This window comes from Topomyia yanbarensis, chromosome 2, assembly GCF_030247195.1.
Source record: "Topomyia yanbarensis strain Yona2022 chromosome 2, ASM3024719v1, whole genome shotgun sequence".
In the NCBI taxonomy this organism is placed as follows: domain Eukaryota; kingdom Metazoa; phylum Arthropoda; class Insecta; order Diptera; family Culicidae; genus Topomyia; species Topomyia yanbarensis.
Window position 1 is genome coordinate 390,188,117 of NC_080671.1, and position 23,635 is coordinate 390,211,751.

The window sequence follows — 23,635 nt, forward strand, 5'->3', positions numbered from 1 at the left end:
CCCCGGAACTGCTGGAGAAATTGGCGGGGTGCAGATGCTACAAAAACTAGAGAACGCTCAGACCATTTTCAATCAGACTTGTTTAGTGATCAGTTTCAACCTAACAGGAGGTAACACGTCAAGTCGTGGAATGATTATGATTGATAGTATTGTTTGTGGCACTAAAAACTGGATTCTAACCGCACTGCGCACTTACCACTCTTTCATTAAATTCTTCTCATAGACTGGTCAGTTCGACTGGTCTGTCTATGAAAGTACCATCTCTATCACTGGAAATACATGTGTTTTGACAGCTCGCAGTTTTGAGATCACTCGCACTTTGAAAGTGCGGAGTCCAGGTTGGTGGGAAGTGCGCAATAACTGTATATTTAGGTTTCGTCAGGGTGTAGATCTGTATTATTCCAGCAAATCGAGCATACTTTGCACTCAAGATAGAAGCAGACCGTACGTTGTAAGAAAATGTAGTGCCAGGGAATCGTATTCCTTATCATTGGCGATTTTGTACTTACAAGAAGTAAAAGTAAACACCAGCCTGGAAAATGAAGTAATGTGTCTCCCTTGAAAGGTGACCTTACACGATCATTAAAAGTGACATTTCTGCGCAGTAATGCCAATAATAACGTCTCGTGTTAGGGTTCCTGATATCTGCGGGATTCTAAAAGAGCGACGGTAAACAACCCAGGGACAACTTGACAGATAGTTCGTGTTTCATATATACACCACCGATTTGATGGTGGCGCTAGTATGCCTTCGCTGTATGAGTACCACGAACAATGAAACGAAAAAGTTTCAAGAGAAAAGCGTGTTTCGTTACGTGTGTTATGAACGCCGTCAATGCGGCTAGAACAACATTTAGAAAAAGCTTATTCCAAAATGTGAATAAAGAAAACTATTATTAGAGAATAAATTTATCCCTAACTGAAAACCGTCAGCAAAGTTACATAAATCTTATTATATATTTAGCTGGAAGTCGTTGTTTTTAACGACCGGCTCTCTTCCCTCCTAAACATGTTTTGGTTTTCTTGTCGTGTGAAGTTTGAAACCGTTAAATCATTGGTGCTTTTTATCTCGAGAAATGTAAATGAAAAACATTTTGGCCAATGAAAGTACATCACTACCAAGCTTAACCATTCGTTTTGAATAGAATTTGTGTTTTTATTAGAATTCTATCAGCAAAAAGAAATGGTAGAAATGCTTAAATTGATTATTTTCCACAGATATGGAAAATAATAAATGGGATGCGCCTTTTTCAAATTTTGCTCCATTCGAGCCACCATGACATCACCAAATCACCCCAAAATTTGCTTATGAATTCAATATATGGGAGCTGTCAATTGTCCCCGGGCTACGGTAAAGATGACTAAATAGAAACAAAAAACAATGAAACAATTAATTTCCTCAAACAAAACAAAAACGGTTTTACCGTTGCTTAATTTCCCAAATATAGAACAGTAAATAATTATTATGGGTCTTTGAAATACAGTCGTTACTATGCATTCTTCAATTTTGTCCATTGCAATCATTATTTCATGCGAAGTCGTAGTATGCGACATCGCCAATTTTTCTATTTCGTTCTTCAAATTTTACAACTGTAAAAATAGTTCCACTTTTCATTTCGTCGCTGTTGTGCTATCTTATGACAAACGCCATTTTGGGGTAAACTGAGTTAGATATGCCACATTACTTGTTTGAAAAATCTCTACAAAGTGGCGTTTTCAGAATTTTGAAATTCTACTTGGTTACTTAGTTATAGCTAGAAACATGATAAGAAATTGTGAGTTTTTTGCTTCAAATCACTATATCTAGGGATTGGCTCAAGTTATATTGAAGTTTTAGACGTTTTTTGTGTGAAAATGTCTGAGGAACACAATGGCATAAACATTTTCGAAAGAAAATTATACGAGTTGTGAGAAAAACACAGTTTTAGTTTTGAACTGGAAATAAAATATATTTGGCAACACTGTAATCAAGAATAACCATTTTTTCTAGATTCCCTGACTCATTTCCTTTAAAATGCATTTCACCGAATGTTTATAGACCATATGAACCCAAAGATATGAATAAAAGTTAAAAGGTGATGATTTTTTTCTATGGAAAATTTTCCATGCACGATTATGACACGTCATACAAATTTTGTCATCAATACACGCCTATGACACGTGTGAGTGCGACTTTAGTTTACATTCATAGTAAAAACTCGCAACATAGTCAACCGATCTTCGTAATATTTGAGAGATTAATGCAGAACAGATAGAAGCATCAATTGTCTTCTTTGGATTGTTTATACCATTTATAAGTTTCAAGATATTCAATCTCAAACTCTAAAAATCGTTTTTCTCGAAATGTGTTAAATGGCGCTTGTCATAAGATAGCACAACAGCGACGATTTATTATCTTGCATTTGGCAAGCAGGGTGGTCACTATTGGAGCATCAGTTGAAAAAAAAATTGATATGGTTGCGAGAATTACATTTTGTGCAATGTGTTCAACAGATGTCGCTAGTACATCGTGGGCGATGATTTTTTAGATTTTCTTCAAACTGTAACGTTTGTTTGTATGTGCTGTGAAGTCTGTTACAATAGCAACCGAAAATTTGGGAAAGGAATTGTGCTGTTAAGAATTTTTTTTAGTTACCTAGGCGTCAATATTCGTCACGCCGACACACGCCGGCGCGCCGCCGCCGATAGGGTCCAACGGCGTGACGCCGCCGGCCAAAAATGTCGCTTACGCCGCCGCCGATTAAAAATGCATCGGCGCACACCTCTACTTAAAATATTCTTCCCTTCCCTTGATCTAGTCTGATAGCCATTTCTTTTTTTTTCTAATTTGTTTATTTCACACGGCTCATTGCGGTAGCTTAACGAAGCCGTGGGTCTCTTAAATAATTACAATATAAAAATGCATAAAAACAAAAGTTATTGAGCGTCCTTTGGATCTCGTCCACGCAACTTTTTATTGCGCGAGGAGACTTTCTTTCGCGGCAGGAAAATATCTTGCAGGTCCATTGCGTTTTCATCGTTGCCGTCAATGTCATCATCGTTTGTGGTGCCGTGTTCACGATCAGATGTTCCTCCTTTCCTATGGCCCTTACGGGTCACGAGCGTAAAGCCGTTGTCGTTTTTATTAGCTTCCTCGCCGATTATGCTAGCAGTTGATTCTGAAGCATTGTATGCTGACTTTACAGCTGCTACAAAATTGGCAACCTTTTGTGGTTCTGGTGAGGTTATTGAAGACTGTGATTCGGATTGGTTTGCCGAAGATCTGTGGGCAATTTGTTGTGATGCATTCTCCTCAACATTTTCCACACAAGATGTTCCATGATGTACCGTCTGGTTGCAGTGCTTGCACGTAAGAGTCTGCCCTTCGTGGGTGCATAGCGTGGTTTGATTAATGTTAGTTTCTTTATATTTGAATTGTATAGTCAAGTGGGAGGGAATAGGTCTTACGACCCGCATCCTCACTACAAGAACACCGTTAGGAATACCCGGGAAAAAGTTTCTCCAAGTATCAGGTGTGACTGATTCCACTTCTCCGAATTGCGACATGTATTTTGTAATCGATTTATGGGACGTACGCGGAGACAAATCATGTAGCCTTACATCTATATAATTATTTTCTATATTTATATATACTGGTATCTTCACACTGTCACTTTCAAACACGTGTTTTAGGTTGTTCTGTAAAGTGAACCGTTTTGCTTGGTCTAGCGTGTTGAATGATATCAATACCGCCCTGCGCAAGTCATGATACTGAAGATATATGACATTCTTAAGCCTAAGCTTTATGTTCACCTTCAGAAAATGTTCCACCTCACGAAGACTTGGTCTCGTAGAACAAAATCTTAAGTCAACAACCGCTGTGTTGGGTCAAAGAAGTGCGTTTTCATCAAATTCACTCATGATGCAATGTTTCCTTTGTTCTAGATACACCAACTGTCGTTCGCTTTGCTCTTTGTTGCTCTAACTTGGCAGAGGAAAAAATTGGATCGAACTGGTTCCTTTTTCCTAAGACAATGCACACAAGAAAAGAAGTACTGTATTGTGATTTGTTTTGCGCTGGATCAGACAGCAACAGAGTTTCATGACCAGTGTCTTTGGTGGTTGTAAGTCGACTGATAGCCATTTCTGATTATATAATATAAATTTCTCTTAAAAGGGCCTTCTAGCGCAAATTAAAAAAAATGTTTTTTTTGCATATTTGCACCTTTAAGGTAAGAAAAATATGCTCAGGAAAGGATTTACTCGAATTCACCCTTGTCGTCTGCTAGAGCCCATCAACATATTTTCATATGAGACTGACAAAATCGGGAGTAGACTAAATCCGAGGCTAATCAAATGGGGTCTTCACTGTATTGTAATAAATAGGCAGTATTCGAAGAAGTTTCTTGTGGACGAGTGTAGAACGACTTTGTTTCTACTTACTTCGGGTCAGCGGAGTAGCTAGAAATTCGGTTTGGTGGGGGTTTGGTTAAAATCGAACCTAATGTCTAAATGGCATAATTCCGAAACCGTCATATTTGAAGTTTTAAAATTATGAAAAATTAATTTTTCAAAAAATAGTAACAGAGTTAGTTTTTTAGCGAATTTGTTGAGACTATCATTTAAAAAACTTTATTGCAGGAATGAATACTACGTGTAGGGATATATCGAGTTTTAAAATGATATTTCCGAAATGTATTTGTTGCCTTTCTCAATAGAAAGGTATTGCAATTGCTCTGAAAACCGACTTTTTAACGGAGGCCCGCAGGGCCGAGTGACATATACCATTCGATTCAGCTCGTCGGCAAATGTCTGTGTGTATGTATGTATGTGTGTGTATGTGCGTCTGTGTCTGTACGCGAACCCAATCTCTCTCAAATTTCTCAGAGATGGCTGAACCGATTTTCACAAACTTAGTCCCAAAGGTGGAACGTTCCCATAGGCTGCTATTGAATTTCTAATGGATCAAACTTCCGATTCCGGAATTACAGGGTGATGAGTACGATCACGTAGAAAATATCGATTTTAATAAATTCTACAATGAATGTATAATGGTGAAATTTTTTCCAAAATGTGACCACAACTGCTTCGATTTATAGTACGAGGTCACTAACAGCCATTCAAAGTCTTTTTGGTCACATTGGCCACCATCATCGGTTCCGGAAGCCCCCGCGAAAGTATCCAAATTCAAAATAACAGTCACATCGGTTTCTCGGAGATGGCTAAACCGAATCAACCAAACTCAGTCTCAAATGAAAGATGTTGCGTCCCCGTAGATAGCTATTAAATTTTATCCCGAACCGTCTTCCGGTTCCGGAGTTACGGGTTGTGGCTTGCGATCACATAGCAAATTGTGATTCAAACCGATACTCCGATGAAAGCAAAAATGTCTCTCAAACAACTTAAGTTTGCAGTTCTAGGTCACCGACGGCCAAACAAACTTTCGTTGACTACATTGACCACCATAGACGGTTCCGGAAGTGCCCGGGAAAAGCGACCATCTTTCAAAACTAGCAAACTCATATCAGTTTCTCGGAAATGGTTGGACCGATTTTCACAAACTTAGTCCCAAATGATAGCTATATTATCCCTTTGCTAATTTTACCCAAAAATATCCAATAACTTCTGAATCGCAAGAGATAGACCGATGATCTCTTCTGGAAAGAAACGTTTTTAAATATGAAAACTTCTGAAGCTTTATCTACGATATGTAATAAGTTATGTTGAAAATAAATTTTTCAGGGGTCATTCACAAACAATGGTCAATAACTGTCAATAAGTGCACTGTAAATAGAGATTTTTGGTCTACAGAAAATTTGTTGGCAAAACACATGGTTAACATTTTAAAGACTTCATCTTGTTTTTTTCATACTTTGAAAAAAATGCAGCAAATATCTCACTTCAAGGGGGATAGTTATAGTACTATATTATCAAAATGATGGTTTTAGATCTAAATAAAACTTAAAAACCACTGTGCAGCGTCGCCCTCGTTAACAGGCAAGCGAGCAAACGAGCTTGATAAAAGTGGAGGCATAGCGTACAATTTAACAAATTGTAAGAAATTGTAGTTATAGCTTATTTCAGTTCATTACAAGAGGCTGCAAACTTAAAATTCGGAGAGGATGTTTCGCAATGACGCGGGCCGCCATTTTGAATTTCAGCATGATAAAAATATCTACGTATTCAAAAAGAATTTGACCATCATCACCTGTGGTACAAACAGACGAATAGGCAGTCAAACCATATGCAAGAGGATGTAGTTTGGTAAAGCGGATCCACCGATGATTTGATTCGGGGTATGTTTTCATCCAACCCCCACTATTCCCTAGTAACAATGGTAGTTTTATGGCGCTCTTGAAGCCGCTCTTAAAACTTAGATTGCATTTGTGGTATGCTATAAAACTTTAATTGTTACTTAGGTTACTACTGGGGTTTATCAAAAAAAGCCAATCCTGTACTCCAGCAGATTCTGGCCCGTCCAACTGTCATCGTTTGCGACTCCTTGGATTTCAACATCACGAGCGAGTATATAGATGTATTAGCCCCGCGTATAGAACTGACAGCAAGCAATATCGTTTGCCTGTTTTGAATTAACCACCTATCTGCTATTTCAGCCACGTTCCGTCAAACCCTTCAAAATGTTTGTAAGTTTAAATGTTTCGTTCGAGTCGACAATTCTGGATATCGATGGAGTCAGGAAGTCTTAGGAGACGATTCTGCCTCGATCTCCATTTTGCTATCCGGCCAAGGAGTAACCGTCACAATAAACAATTCATTAATGTATAATAAGCAATTAACTCTAATCCAATTTCCAATTTCCGCTGGTTGAGCTTTTTGAACATCAGCTAATAATGTCTGAGGGACATTCGGTCCGCTTTCTTGGTTGTCGCTTTCGTCCGTGCTATCGTCACTACCGGTATCTTGTATATTGCTGATCACTATGACTTGTTTTTTCGCTAAACTTTGTTTCTCCTTAGAGCAACTAGTACTAGGCAGCATGAATGGGAAGGAATGTGAATGAATCGTTGAGTGGAAGAATGTCGAATTTCGACGATTTCGCTAGATTCTCAGAACAGCGTGCACTCAGTGCACTAGTACGACTTCCGGAAGATCAATGAATCCCTACCGGCCGATGACAATCTTTGAACTTCCCACTTGGCATCACTGTTTGCTATATTACGGTCGTCAGTAGAGCTGATAGTTTTTTTTTTTGATTTTTTAGTGTTTTACACTCGCGATTATTTTTATTCTCGTTTTATCTGTATATCGTTTTATTCGGTAGTACGTGTGCATTGAAATTTCGTGACTTCAAGCACGATTATATCTGCCGGTGTGATTCGTGAAAGTGATTGTTTTTGGTTGTGATTTTTGTTTTCACTTGTCATTATCACTGCACAGACGTTACGCTCAATTTTTTCGCCAAAAGCGACATCTGCTGGTGGGTAGTTGAGTTGTCACACGTTGCGTGCAAGTTTGCTTCCATTGACTCACGTTACCCGTTAGCGTTCTCCTGCGCATATTGCATACCCGCTAGGCGTTATTTCTACATCAAAAGCATGGCTTGTAACAACTGCTCGAAAGTGGTTAATGATTCTGATCGAATCACATGTCGTGGATACTGCGGAAATTCGTTCCACATGATATGCGTCAAGATGGATTATGATGTTCGTGACGTCCTGGGAACCCACCCACGGAATCTATTCTGGATGTGCAATGGCTGTGCTGATTTATTCTCGAATGATAATTTTCGTAGAATGACTTCGCGTTGTTGCGACATAGTGCCTGACGACAACTCTCTGAAATCTAGCAGCATCATAGCTGATTTGAAAGATGTCGTCAAAGCTCTCTCGGTTAATGTTGACTCTAAACCGCTATCCCCAACTATAACGCCTTGGAATCGAATTGCTGAATATAATCCAGTTTCAAACACGCGTAAGCGCAAACGCGAAGATGATTCGCCCAAAACAAAAATTCCTAATATTCGTGGATCCAAAGCTGCGTTTGAAACAATAAAAACAATTTCACCACCTGAGGAGCTGTTATGGGTTTACTTGTCAGCATTCGATCCCAGCACGACGGATGATGAAGTTTCTACCCTTGTGAAAGATTGTCTGGGGGAGAATCTGCAACCGAGAATAGTTCGTCTAGTTCCTGAGGATAAGGATCTCTCATCTTTGAGCTTCATTACTTTCAAAGTTGGCGTTAGCAAATCATACAGGAATAAGGCTCTGTTCAAAGATTCTTGGCCGGAGAACATCTACTTCCGTGAATTTGTGACCAATTCAAAAATCCAACGACCTATCATCAGGATTGCGGCGGAGAAGAATCCATCTGGTGGTGGACAGTAGCGCCAAGCTGTTCCGGATAAACTCATCTGTCCAACTTCTTGTATCCCGGCGAGCGATTTAGGTCTACCTGGCGAATCGGCGACTTCTTCTGTGTCAGGTAAAGCCAAGAAGGGTATATGTCCTTCCGAAGCAATACAAGATGCTGCACGCCCTCAATGTAAATTTCACTTACAGTCTGCTGATGAACACAACTCTACCGCCGCTGTGAATCTTCAATGTCAAAAACAAAATTTGGATCCCATCGTAACGAGCTCGTCTCTTCACAGCACATTCGGCTCTACAACGATCACAGAAGGACTAAGCACTCTATGCTATGCTGGTATGACTCATCGCACCCTGGGACGCACTGCAGCTAGCACTATGGAAGCCCTTGATCCCCCTGCCACAGTCGAGCCATTGCAGCCAGCGTTCACCAGTCGTCACGGTCCTGTGTGCAGGAGTGGTGAAGGGGTCTTCCAAATCGATACCAACGGCAATCAATCGCGGCATTCAAACCTACAAATATATTACCAGAATGCCGGTGGTATGAATTCAGTAATCGAAGATTATCTGGCAGCAAGTTCGGATGAATGCTTCGACATAATCGCCCTCACAGAGACGAGGCTTAGCGATAGCACTCTGTCAGTGCAAGCATTTGGTGCCAACTACGATGTTTTCCGAACTGATCGCAGTTCACGCAACAGTCTCAAAGCTACCGGTGGCGGGGTACTTGTGGCTATCCATCGTCGATTGAAAGCGCAACTGGTTGACGATACTTTGGGGGTCTGTGTCGAGCAGGTGTGGGTGCGAATCAAACTGGCTGGCTACGCACTTTATCTTTGCGTGGTTTATCTTCTACCGGACCGCACTCGCGATTCGACATTGATTGATTCACATACTGAGTCACTGGAACGGATTTCCGCTCAAGCAAGCCCGGTTGATGAGATCCTGATTGTTGGTGATTTCAATTTCTCCGGATTAAAATGGCGCTCTGCTTCTGACGGATTTATGTTCGCTGATCCCGAACTGTCATCTTTTCATGCTGGTATCACCAGTTTGCTTGACTGCTACAGTATAAATCTGCTGCGCCAAACGAATAATGTGGTGAACGAGAACAACAGAATCCTTGATCTCTGTTTTTCGAGCAAATCTGACTACGCGCCAAAAGTTACCGCAGCACCGTTCCCCCTGGTAAAGACTGTTAGACACCACCCTCCCCTGCATATATTGCTTGAAGCGATTCGAGTGAAGCATGACTGGAATGCTTCTGACACCGTCAGCTATAATTTTAGAAAAGCCAACTATAATAGCATTATTGACTTCCTGTCGAATATCCACTGGACTGAAATTCTCGACAATGATGATGTCAACGCTGCAGTGCAGACCTTCTCCAATGTTATGAGCTATGCTATCGATCACTATGTACCCAAAAGAAGTGGCCTTCAATCTAAGCACCCAGCGTGGCACACTGCCGAGCTGAGACGGTTAAAAGCGACTAAAAGAGCCGCTCTGAAGAAGTACTCCAAGTTTGGGGGCTACGTGCTGCGACAACACTATGTCCATGTTAACCAAGTCTATAAAAAGACATCGAAGCGTTGCCATGCCGATTACTTGCGAAACGTGCAACGTATGTTGAAGTCAGAACCTAAAACATTCTGAAAGCATGTAAACGAGCAAAGAAAGGAATCCGGGTTGCCTTCAACCTCGGCAGGCCCAGATGGTATACCAACTATTATTCTAAAAAAATGCTCTGCCGGTCTAATTGAACCTCTTTGTCATCTGTTTCAATTGTCGCTAACAACCGGAGTATTTCCCGAACTCTGGAAATCCTCCTTCATGTTTCCAGTTCACAAAAAAGGTGATAAAAAGGTAGTTGACAACTACCGTGGTATTACAACGCTAAGCGCAGTTCCTAAGCTGTTTGAAATGGCTGTGTTGGAACCCATCTCCAGCCACTGCAAACAGTATATCTCCGAGACTCAGCATGGATTTATGCCGAAACGTTCAACATCTACGAATCTTCTGTCGTTCACAACATATGTTACAGATGCTATGTCGGACGGCCTTCAAACTGACGTTATCTACACGGATCTTTCAGCTGCTTTTGACAAGATAAATCACGCTATTGCAGTGGCAAAATTGGATAGACTTGGCTTTGGTACTAATATTCTCCGTTGGATGCAATCGTATCTCAGTGATCGTCGTCTAGCAGTCAAGATAGGTGATTGTGTATCCGAAGAGTTCTTTGCTTCATCTGGTATTCCGCAAGGCAGCCATCTCGGTCCATTGATTTTTCTTCTGTATTTCAACGACGTTAACTTTTGTTTAGAAGGACCACGGTTGTCTTTCGCCGACGACCTCAAGTTATACCATAGAATCCGGAATACTGATGATGCAGCTTTCCTTCAACGCCAACTGGAAACCTTTGCGGAATGGTGCGAGATCAACCGAATGACCCTAAACCCCAAGAAATGTACGGTCATTACGTTCTCGAGGAAAAAAACGCCAATTCGATTCGATTACTGCCTAGCTGAATCCACAATTGACAGAGCGAATTGCGTCAAAGATCTCGGAGTTTTTCTCGATGAACAACTGACGTTTAAACAGCATATCAGCTATATTGTCGCAAAGGCATCACGCTGTTTGGAGTTCATAATGAGAATATCTAAGCACTTTTCAGATATTTACTGCTTGAAATCTCTCTACTGCTCACTCGTTCGATCAACTCTGGAATATTGTTCAGTTGTGTGGAACCCTCATTATCTCAACGGTGTCCATCGAATTGAGGCAGTACAGCGCAGATTTGTTCGGTTTGCCCTTCGTCGATTGCCTTGGAGCAACCTTCACCAGCTGCCAAGTTATGAAAGCCGGGGTTTGCTTATTGGACTCGATACATTGCAAGTGCGACGGGATCTATTCCGTGCTATGACGATTTCGGATATTTTGCAAGATCGAATTGACTGCCCCGAGCTTCTCAGTGCGATGAACATGAACGTTCGCCCTCGCGCCCTTCGCAATAATTTATTCCTCCGATTACCTCTTCGCCGGACTAACTATGGAGTAAACGGTGCCATCATTGGTTTGCAGCGGACCTTCAACAGAGTTTCATCCGATTTCGATCTTCACATTCCACGTAGCAGATTACAATTTAACTTTTTAAATAGATTAAGAAATTATCATTAGGACCACACTGTGTCTGTTGATATTAATTAATTATAAATTATAAATTATTATTAAATAAATTATCTCCAGAAGTCTAGAGCTTTGAGCTACGGAGTGAAATATTAAATGTGGGTTTATGAAGCACGACTACTTGATGCTGATATATTTCAAGATGTCGACTACCTGCCATCTTCGGTCACAGATACACCGGAACCACATCAATTGACGGAAGTTGCATCTTCGCATTTAGATGGCATATTGTCAGACATCCGACCGATTCCAAGAGCACCGCCGCGGAATATGTCCCACATCGTGGCTGGAAACCGCAAAATCCAGCAGATTGTATCTTATGTACAACCAGAGACTAGTTTGCCAACGCGATTTAGTACCAGCATATGAGGACAACAAATAAATTAAATCGAAGCAAACTCGAATTCTGATTAATTTATTTAGTATAGCTTGAATCGAAGTATCCTTAAAAGCTTATATTAAATTGTATTGAAACATACTGGAATGATTTTTTTTTACTTCAATGGCAAAAAATACATGTGGTCCATATTGGACCTTGGTTGGGGTAATTCAGTCCTTTTGCAATTTTTCGTTCAAAAGCGCACGCTGATAAGAGATAGCTAAAAGCCATCTGAGCAAAAAATGTGTGCAATCGATCAGGATTTAAAAAAAAAAAATATGTTTGCAAATAAGTTGCCAAGGTTCCATTCTATAGCTCAATAACTCTTACTAGAACCGAACTGGCTCAGTTCCTCCTATGTATTTTTCATATATTTTATATTAAAATTCAAAACTTTTTTCAAAGTGATCGAAAAAATTTTAAACTTGGTATAATTGGAGCACACTTTGAAACCTTTCTGATTCTTTGACAATTTTTCAAAAAACGAGTTGCATGACTTTTCTTTTGTCGGTTCCCACGGGAAAGATAGACAAGTCTGTCTATGCCAAGGGACATGCTGGTGAATTCGAGCTATTCGTAGTTATGCTGCCCAAGCTCGACCCTCATCAGCAGAAGACAAAAGTTAAGCCCATACGCCGTATTAAGCCTGTTCTAATGACCCGGCCACTTCTAGTTTTCCTATCAGTTTACTTCACATCCTTGCTCTCACTTGAGTACTATCGCTCTAATTTTCATAACTTTCCCAACCCAGTAATGTTTAGCTAATTGAATGTCGTTAAAATGCTTAAAAAATTATGAATTTTCACATAAATCGTATGAAAAAATAAATGTGTTTCCCATATAAAACTTACAACAACGGAAAAATAACTGCCACTCTAAGCCAAATGCTGTTTTTTGTGTTTTTTCCGATATATCTGATGTTAAAGATATAGTCGAACTCTTTTTGTAGGTATGTAAAATGGATGAATTCCATGAAAATAATTTAATTGGATCCGTAGCCACCAGTTCCGATACAAATGCTATTGAAATAACTCCTAACATGGCGAGTAGATGCTGTGCTCTTTGTCGTTTCTCTATAATCATGCGATCAAAGATCCCATCGTGAATCGGGATTGAATGCCCGATGGGATCTACTAAGGCTGTTCGTACACAAGGTCTCACCGCGGGGAGCTAGGGATATAATTTTTGAATCAGAATGCAGTATTAGGTCCGATGCTACACCTGATTCATAATTTCTTCCTACAGCTTCTGTAGCTTCTCCGTTTTACGACAAAAATGATGATATGACTATGTCGTAAGTACGTAGTGCCAGATCGTGTGATCGTTCCTCGACTTTATCATCGCCCACATACGCGGGGTTCTTGGCTTTAGAGTTGTCAACCTCAACGCTGCTAAATTGACTTATTGGATGGGTCAAATTATTGATGGTTATCAGAATTGACTGGTTGATTCGACTGGAATAGTCGACCTAAGCTATATTTTCACATTTAGTAAATGGTGCACATCTAATGTCAACAGGCGCCGTATTTGGCCGGAGCTCCACTGTTCGTTTGTGGGATTCACTCATCTCGACCGACTATCACGGCAAGAATAAATCTAACGGTTTCTTTTATTCTTCAGATAATGCACGCACGTCTAAAAGTAACTGTTTTTATCATGCGCTTTGCTCAAGCTCGGATCGGAGTACAAAGTAGCTTAAGTGTCACGACCGCTGGTTTCGGTAGTTGGAAATAGACCTTCTGCACTTGCTAGAACAATGGAACGTCGTTGAAAGTGTAGTCTAAAACACCGACCGTGACACCGGCAAACAAATCTCCGAAAGGCTGACCTTCACTTACGAAAGTAAAACAGAATTTAAACCATACACCGCAGTAAGAGGGAATCGATGTGCTCTGGTCAAAAGCTCGGAAACGATGGACTCTAAATAATTGTTCGTGAATACTACCGTGTATAGTTGATCAGAATGCCGATATAAAAATGACATTTTTGCATGTAAATCTGATTATAAAAATAATCTGATTTAGTAAGAGCTAGCAGACTGCAATTTTACATCTGGAGCATGGCCAAATGAACTTTTTTCAAAATGTTGTGAATCCTCTCAAATAGGTGTCGAATTGTTTGGATTTACAGACCTAGAAAACTGAAGGGAAAGGATGTTAATAACATGAACACATTAAAGTTTATATTAAAACTAAGCATGGATAATTTGATTTAGGCATTAATAGTATATTTCTCTATCTGACTCACCTTTCTTCTTATTAAATCATGTGTATTATGAGCGCCAGAAACAGAGCTGTCGTAACACACACAATTTCACAGAAATAACGCACGACAAAACCCGCTGAAATTAATTGATTTACTTTCGTAGAATCTAATGGCAGCCCACTAACCCCACCATGAACACAAAGACCGGCAGCAGCGGCACAAAGTGAACTCTTTATAATAATTTTGATTTACGCAAATTTGGTCACCACGGCACGAGTTCAGATGCAAATGGGTAGGTTGTTTGGTATTCACCTCTCCGTGAGTTAGCCCGTGCACCGACGAACCCACTAGCCACTAGCGAGGGAAAATGCCTTGGCAGCAAACAGAAGCTAACAAATATGTACAAGTATACACAGGTGCCCTAGCCAGTAAACGGCAAGTGATTAGTGAGTTAGTGCTTCGATGGGATTTGCGGTTAGGGGGGTCGAACGAAAGATCGATGGGGTTTGGCGGTGAATTTATGCGGCTATTATTCACGGCCGCTTACAGGATTGGCATAATTGTCGGATAATTTGAATATCAAGTCGTTCATTATAGTTGCAACCGGAGGAATCTTATTACAGCCGACCATAGTCCTTCATTCCCGACAAGTGGCGGCTTGATCCAGCCGGGATAATTACGATTTAGGAGCTTTCAACATGCGAGGTTTGATGGACTAGGGAGAGAGTGCGTGTGTGTGTTTGTGTAACAAGGTCTGAAATGTGGCACCCCTCTAAGGGATAAACCGAGCAGTGTAATTAGCGACTAAATAGTAGCAATTTTCAACCGCCTAATGTCTGGGTCAACCGCGCCGGACGCCCTGTTTAGCATTCGTACAGTTTTACTTCCACTTATCCGTGATGTTTGGATTTGTTTGCACGACAACTGGCGCTTTCCGCCAAAGGATATAAATTAATTAGCTTGTGAAAGGTTATAGCCTATAATTTCAGAGCTGTATGACTGTGAAGTAGAGCACGAGCCCAGTGATTATCGCCGGAAGACAGCCCCTGATGGCGCCCACCCCAGGTATTTACGTATCACGCCGTGAAGCTTCCGGTGATAAGGTGACTACATTAGGCGTGACAGGTTCTAGTTCTGAACTGTGACCCCGCCAGTGGTTGAATGTTGTTTCCACGTTCAGTGGCTCTCGGGTGATAGAAATAAAATGGTCGTCAACACAATATAAACTCTAAACTAATCCCAGTATCAGTGGGATTAATTTTGAGTTTCGAACTTCATCATTTTATATTCGGACATACATTGATCACCCTATTCAGTCTTCACAAAATGAAACTGCTTTGCTTACAATCGCATATCATTCAGTCAACCAACTCATCGATCTTAAATTTTGCACGGTAGTGATAAAAAGTTTAATTAGTTTTATTGGCGGATCCGAACCAATGCAAAAATTCTAATAATCTTTTTGCGATTATGCTATAGCACCTAAAAGTTTTTCCTACCTTAATCCAAAAGAAAAAAATGATATCCGTCACCAAGGTCCACTCCCAATAAACTTTTCTGTTCCCCTCAATAGCAAGAAAAAAAACAGCAACCCTAGCAAAAGTTTAATTGACTTTCTGCCAGCCTCAAAATCAAATGAATAAATTTTTAATTTCTTCAATTTCCACCGTTCTCTTTATCGTTTCCAGAAGTTCCTGATTGATGGATGCACAGACCGAGAGTATAACCACAGAAAGAAATGCCACGCGGGAAGCCAGTTACGTCTAAGTGAGCGACAATTAAATTAAGAAGCACCGAGGTGATTGATCAAAGTTTTGCTGAAGTCGACGGAAGCAAAAGAAAATGACAGAATAGGAACAAAACCAGTAGGAACAACCAGGCGGAAAATCTAATTTCACCTTCACCAGCAGTCGTCGTCGTCGTCGTCGTCCACGTGGTCGGCAGGTTCAAGGTAAAAGCTTTTATTTTTTTGCCATCTCCTTTAGGGATCTCCTCTAGCCATCCTTCGTAGCGGTCAGTATCTGTTGAATATCCGAAAGGAGTAGCTAATGTATAGAAGAAAAAATCTAAAATGAAATTATCCTTTCGGGTGCAAAAAAGAGACGCTATGCTGAATGTTTCTTGACAGTTTCAGTCACTCGGTGGAGGACTTATTTCGGAGCTTTATTGAGTTGTACAGAGTAGCTGGGATCGGATCAAGTTGGATTATATAGTTTATGAAGAGTAGAAGACGCGGAGAGGAATATTAATGGAAAAGTTATGTTTTAACTCAGTTCTCTGTTTTCAATTCGTTTTTATCATTTATTAACATTAGAAATCCGTGGTTGGTTACATTCAATTTAAATTTGTAAACGTCTGTTTCCTTTTGGACCTTTGTACATAGATTGGATTCAATTGAATTGAATTGAATTTAAAATATGAAAATACGGCAAAATAGAGTGGATTTTCTGCATTTATGTTGGCCTGTAAATCTCAAAATCAATGCTTGTCCTACAGTGTGCGAGACGGAAATTTTATTGAAGGTGAACATGGACCTTGATCGCACGATAGTGACCCACCGTCAACTACATCATACAAAAAATGTGGTACTGATAGCTTTCAATATGCTATTCGATGTTGAACACTTTGTAGTGATGAACAACATGCAACATGACGTCGACCACGACAACATTAAAACTAAGATCCCCGTTTATATGGACAAGGATATAACTGAAATTCGCCTACACGATTTAGCACCGCGCACCGGCTTCGAGTACATTTAAAATTTTTTTGTCGAAACACGACGAAGTGGAATCCGTTACGAATGACACCCGGAGAAACTTTTTCCCTTTCTTAACGGGATTCGTGTGGTGAGAATGCAGCTGTACAAAACTAGTCCATCTTACTTGACCGTCGAATGCAAATCTGCTCAAGGTATCATCTACATTCAAAGAACGCAGTTCTGCAACCAGACGACACGCAACGGTAAACCATACGCCAAAAATGCTAAGGAAAATGGATCTACTGCAAAACACATTGGCAAACAGCCTTCTACTGCTATACCACAGACAACGGGGCAAACAATAATCATCGATAACCCTAAGCAAACATCCAGTACATCTAACGAAGTAATAAGCAAAAAAAGAATACACCAAGGTCACTCAGAAACACAGGAAGCATCATAAAACAACCAACAGTGAAAACCAAAACTATTCCAGCGACGACATGAACGCACAGGAGAGCGAGAGAGAGAGAGAGAGCAGACTGAACACCCAACGGTAAAGTGAATTTATTGCGAATCTTTTCTAAAATCCACATCGTGACATTTCAGCCATGCGCCACCAAGCCGTGCGCCGAATTACGCGCAGGTTCACTTTGTATTAGTGCAAGCGAAAAAACAGTTTGACGTTTATTTTTGTTTCGTTCGCACTCATGTGTGTCACATATAGCAACAAATCGACGAAACGCTAGTTTATCTCAGGATAGACAATACCCCCGAGAAAGAACACGCGCGATTGTAAACAGTGCTCCCAGGATAGATGATCGCAATATTTTTCGTTTTTTCTTTGAATTAAACCTCTTGCCGTGAAATTGTTACTTGATTGATTTATAAGGACAAAGTTTGTTCATTATTGACTGTGTGAATGGAAATGAATGTTGTGTTCGAAAAAATAATGGTATGTCCAAAACCAGCGTAACGCTGGCAGGGTTACCATATTCACATTTTTTTTTAATGTTGCAGATATTTCTCAATATTTTTGATCGCTGATTCTTTTTCACAGATGACAGATTTTTGCTTTTTGAGTAAAATTTCACAGATTTCCACAGATTTTTGGATATATTGCAATTTTTCTCAGTTTTTTTTGGAAATTTAACACAGATTTTCACAGATTTTTTTTCGAATTGAGTCATCAAAGATGATAAAAAGATTTTTTTGACCGAAACACAGATTTATGTGGCATCCTTGAACGCTGCCGTCAAATCGTGATATATTAAGCGTATTGTAAGTTTATATTGTCATAAAATAAAATTGGATTGCATTTCATGAGTCAAATTTCATGATTTTTTATACGTTTCGGCACAAGTTAAACAGAACTAAAGACAACCACTAAAAGCATTGTTTTTAATTAAAATAACGCGGTGCTACAGTGATTTTTTACTTTACACAGGTTCGTACATTACGTACATTCTGAGACCTCCGTTCGCATGTATATTAAGACCTCCGTTCGCGTGTATATTCTGATTTTGTACTTCTCAAGTAGCCTATGTATAGGTTGTAGATCTCATTAAAAGCAACACAAAATACTATGTGGAAAATGTTGTATAACCTCAAAATCTTGATTCAAGCAAAAAACGATTTTTCGGAACTTTCTACGCAGTCATTTTTCAACCGATTGTAAATTCTGGAAAGAAGAAGAAATTATTTTTCCAACGGTATGCTATGTTATCATCTTTTGTGAAAAATACTTTGCTGTAGTGGAACAAAAATTTTGCGATTTTTGTATGAAAAATATGAAAATTGCTCAACATTCTTCTAAAGAAGCCCCTTTTTCTCAATAAAAATTTAGAGAGAACGTTCAATTTCGCATCCAGTCGTTCTATTCATCATCAAAATCGGTTTAAAAATGGCCGAGTTATCAATTTTCTTCCAAATTAGAAACTTGCTCACATGAACTCTTAAGGGGTTGGTGAAGTATTGTCTCGTACTATACGATTCTATAATTATATCTTCCGTTATTGTTTTCCAATTTCAAGTTCAAAGTTCACACACATACTTTTGAATGTATATGTAATCGAGCAAAAAATCTATTTTTTGACATTTTTATATGAGACGGTCCTCTTAAAAGTTCATGCGAGCAACTTTCTAATACAGTCGCGATTCGCTGGTTGGACACTTTTTAACTGGACGGCTTTTTAGTTGGACCTCCGCTGGTTGGACCATTGTCCAACTAAAAAGCATCTGAATGTCAAAATTTACTTTGACAATCAATCTGACAATTATTAGAGATGTGAATAGATGCAATTACACTACTAACGTCTCCTTTGGAGAGTTTTTGACATCTGCCAGTCGATCCAACTAACGAATCAAATTCGTTAGTTGGACAGAGGTGTGGCCCAACCAGAGAATCCCGACTGTATGAAAAAAATAACTTTCCTATTTTTAATCGGTTTTAATCATAAATAGGTCGTTGGATGTGAAATTAAATGTTCTCTCTAAATTTAAACTATTAAAACAAAGACACTTCCTAATAAAAATGCAGAGCTATTTTTAGATTTTTAATGAAAAAATTGCAAAATAATGGTCAGTTTCATATAGTTGTCCTAAAACCGCACAGCACTTCTAACAAAAGAACATAACATAGCAAACTGTTGGAAAGCCCATTTCTTCTTCTTTCCAGAACACTTAGAGAACTGAAAATCGGTTGAAAAATGACTGCAAAGAAATAGTTTCAGCTGAAAATCATTAAAACATTTCGAAGGTATTTTTTTGGAAATCTGACTGATTTCTCACCTGTAGTACAAACAGACGGACAGGCAAACGAACCTTGTGTAGGAAGATGTAGTTCAGTAAAGCTGTTCCAGAAAAAAGAGTTTGAATGGGGAGTATGTTTTCGAACAATTTTCTCGTGAATAACACTGAACTGAAACGTTTGCAATCCATTAAGCACTATTTACATCTATCCGATCCGTTTCAGTGCCGGTTCAGTCCGTGCACGGACGCCAATTTTCTTTCTTACAATTCAAATGCGAGCATTCACACTTGTCCGAGACGGTACCGTGCCGGACAAGTGTGAATTCTCGCATTTGATTTGTATGAAAGAATATTAGTGTCCGTGCACGGAACTGAACCGTCAGTGAATCGGATCGGAAAGTAAGCAATCTCTAAAACAGCCAACCCTGTACTACATCAGATGTTCGCATATCAAACTCTCATCGTCATTCGTTTCGAAGCTTTACATCGAAGCAGTTCGTTTTCTCTCGCTGTGAGTGGTGTTATAACAAGTGCAAGTATAGTGAAGGTCAGCCTTTGTCTGAGACAGCCTTTGTTTGTCGGTGGCCCGGCTAGTGTAGTGAATTGATCTGGTGCAGACGAACGGACGCCACTGAGTATTCTGTTTTATATTCTTATATGTATTTCCAGCCCAACACGAAATCGCCCAATATTCTAGAGATCTCACGGGAGCTGACTGCTAACTATCCGGCCGTAGCTCAGATAACACGTGTTCGAGCTAATAAGATACGCGTTATAGTAAATGACCTCGACCAGGCAAACCAGATTGCACGCAGCGAGCGTTTTACGGAGCAATTCAGGGTGTATGTACCTTGTAGGGCAGTGGAGATCGATGGAATCGTCGCCGAACCGGGTCTGAAGTGCGAAGACCTGTTGAAGTACGGGGTTGGCTGCTTTAAGAACCCCTCACTTCAACAGGTGAAGATTCTGGAATGTAAGCAATTGTATTCCGCAAAAACAGAAGATGATACGACAACTTATTCTCCGTCAGACTCGCTTCGGGTGACTTTCTCCGAGTCTTCTCTTCCCAACTATGTCCTCCTGGATTAGGTTCGCCTACCTGGTCGCCTGTTTGTACCGCGGGTAATGAACTGCAGCAATTGCAAGCAACTGGGCCACACAGCCACTTATTGTGGCAATAAAAAACGGTGAGGCTAATGCGAGGGAGAGCATGAGGATGAAACTTGCGGCGGAGAAACTGAAAAGTGTGTTTACTGCTGGGGCCCTCCGCATGCTCTTAAGTCTTGCCCTGCGTACAAGCAGCGCGGGGATAAAATTAGGCGCTCCCTTAAGGATCGCTCGAGGCACTCTTATGCATAAATGCTAAAGAATGCTTCGCCATCTGTCCCTTCCGAAAATTCCTTTGCTCTTTTGGCTTGTGGTTAGCAAGAATCTGACGAACCACAAGAGGGAACATCTTTTGTTAACCCGGGGGAATCCAGGAAGAGGATAAAACTAGTCTCCCCTAGACCTCCTCGTAAGGGTGCCGAGGTGTCCTCCTCTGAGAGTGCGCCAACTACATCTAAGAAATCTAACGGAAGTGGTGCCCAAAAACCGAAGCAAGTTGCTCCTGGACTTGGAAATTTTAATTCTAACAAGGAGTATCCACCACTTCCAGGGACACCAAAAACCCCAAGTGTCCCCTTTTTTCAAACAGACGCTCAATCCAGTAATGCACTAATGATTTTTTCTGACATAGCGGATCTAATTTTCACAGCTTTCAATATTACTGATCCCCTTAAAAGCATTGCAATACGTTTTTTGACATTTTTGAAGCAGTTGACTGCTAAATGGCCCCTCCTTGTTGCGATCGTATCCTTCGATGGCTAAGTCATCAAACGAGGTCACTAATTTGATCACTGTTCTACAGTGGAATTGCAGATGTATCCTCCCGAAGATCGATTTCTTCAAATTTTTACTAAACAGTTTATGTGATGTTTTCGCATTATGTGAAACTTGGTTAACTTCCGATACAATATAATTCGTCTGGATCGAGAAAACCTTTATTTATGTACTTGTGGGGATTAAAAAGTGCTATTATTTCAACCGAATTAACCTCCCTTCGACACCAGGCATTGAAATTGTCGCTTGTCAAGTTCTATTCTAAAACAAAGACCTTTGCATTACTTCCATCTATATTCCTCCTAGAGTTTCGGTAGGGCAGAGAACGCTTTGTAATACCACGGAATTCTTACCGACACCGCGGCTAGTTCTAGGAGACTTTAACTCGCACGGTACGGTACGGGGCTGTCTTCACAATGATAATAGATCAACATCAATCCAAGATCGTTGCGACAATTTCAACATGACCATCCTAAACACGGGAGAAATGACGCGGATTCCTACACCACCAGCACGCACAAGCGCGTTGGATCTATCGCTATGCTCGACATAGCTACAGTTAGATTGCATGTGAGTTACGCGACCGCGATATCCGTTAAAATCGAATCCGCTCAAGAGCTTCCTCCGGCGGAAGAGTACAGGTTTTTGGCTGGCTTGATTCTCGACAGTGCGAATCAAGCTCAGACTAAACCAGTACCCAGCGCGAATACCCATGGACTGTAGGCGGAGAAGTCCACTGCATATAAGGCCTCCCGAGAAGACGGGTTACCCGCTAGCTATCAACAGTGCGAGTCGTTAGAAAAGCGAATGAAGAGTCTAATGAAAGCCAAAAAACGCAGTTATTGGCGCCGGTTCGTCGACGGGTTAACGAGAGTAACAGCGATGAGCGTAACCGAAACAGTACCAACGAGAACGTGGAATATTCTAACCGCTGGATATTCGCTTTCGCCAAGAAGATCTGTCCGTACTCTGTCCCGGTACGGAAACCGCTCTGCGTCTCCTCACGATACCGCGAACGAAACACCGTTTTCGATGGTGGAGTTCTCACCTGCTCTCTTGTCATGCAACAATAACGCCCCAGGGTTAGACAGAATCAAATTCAACTTGCTGAAGAATCTTCCTGACACTGCAAAAAGGCGTTTGTTGAATTTATTTAACAAGTTTCTTGAGGGTAACATTGTCCCTCATGACTGGAGGCAAGTGAATGTCATCAACATCCAAAAACCAGGAAAACCAGCCTCCGACCACAACTCGTATCGGCCGATTGCAATGCTGTCCTGTATTTGGAAGTTGTTCGATAAAATGATCTTGTTTCGCCTCGACAATTGGGTTGAAGCAAATGGCTTACTGTCAGATACACAATTTGGCTTCCGCAAAGACAAAGGGACGAACGATTGCCTTTCGTTGCTTTCTACAGAAATCCAAATGGCCTATGCTAGCAAAGAGCAGATGGCATCAGTCTTCTTGGATATTAAGGGGGCTTTTAACTCAGTTTCTATCAACATTCTGTCAGAGAAGCTGCACCAGCATGGTCTTTCACCAATTTTAAATAACTTTTTGCTAAACCTGTTGTCTGAAAAGCACATGCACTTTTCGCATGGCGATTTAACAACATCGCGATTTAGCTACATGGGTCTTCCCCAGGGCTCATGTTCAAGTGCCCTGCTCTACAATTTTTACGTGAAAGACATTGACGATTGTCTTGCCAATTCATGCACGCTAAGGCAGCTTGTAGACGACGGGGTGGTCTCTGTTGCAGGGCACAAAACTGCCGATTTGCAAGGACCATTACAAGATACCTAGAACAATTTGTCTACTTGGGCTCTCTAGCTGGGTATTGAGTTCTCCACGGAGTAAATTGAATTGGTTGTCTTTTCTAGGAAGCGCGAGACGGCGCAACTCCAGATTTTATTATTGGGTGTAACAGTCAATCAGGTCTTCACATTTAAAAATCTCGGGGTCTGGTTCGACTCTGAAGGAACCTGGGGATGCCACATTAGGTATCTGAAACAGAAATGCCAACAAAGGATCAATTTTCTCCGGACAATAACTGGAACATGGTGGGGTGCTCATCCAGGAGACCTGATCAGGTTGTACCAAACAACGATATTGTCGGTGATGGAGTACGGGTGTTTCTGTCTCCGCTCCGTTGCGAACATACACTTCATCAAACTGGAGAGAATCCAGTATTGGGTTGCATGCACTCGACCCATACGATGAG

General features: G+C 40.7%; 1 protein-coding gene across 5 annotated transcripts in view; it reads left to right on the plus strand.

Moving 5' to 3' along the window:
- LOC131684772 (uncharacterized) overlaps positions 1-23,635 on the plus strand; it is a 736,395-nt gene that overhangs the window by 431,021 nt on the left and 281,739 nt on the right. For 3 of the 5 annotated variants that reach the window (XM_058967908.1, XM_058967910.1, XM_058967906.1), the window contains one exon: positions 15,770-16,032. The exons of 1 other annotated variant lie outside the window; for it this stretch is intronic. The gene's annotated coding sequence lies outside the window, so the exon portion shown is untranslated. The remainder of the gene's footprint in view (positions 1-15,769; positions 16,033-23,635) is intronic. One more of the 5 variants, XM_058967909.1, reaches the window with a different exon arrangement.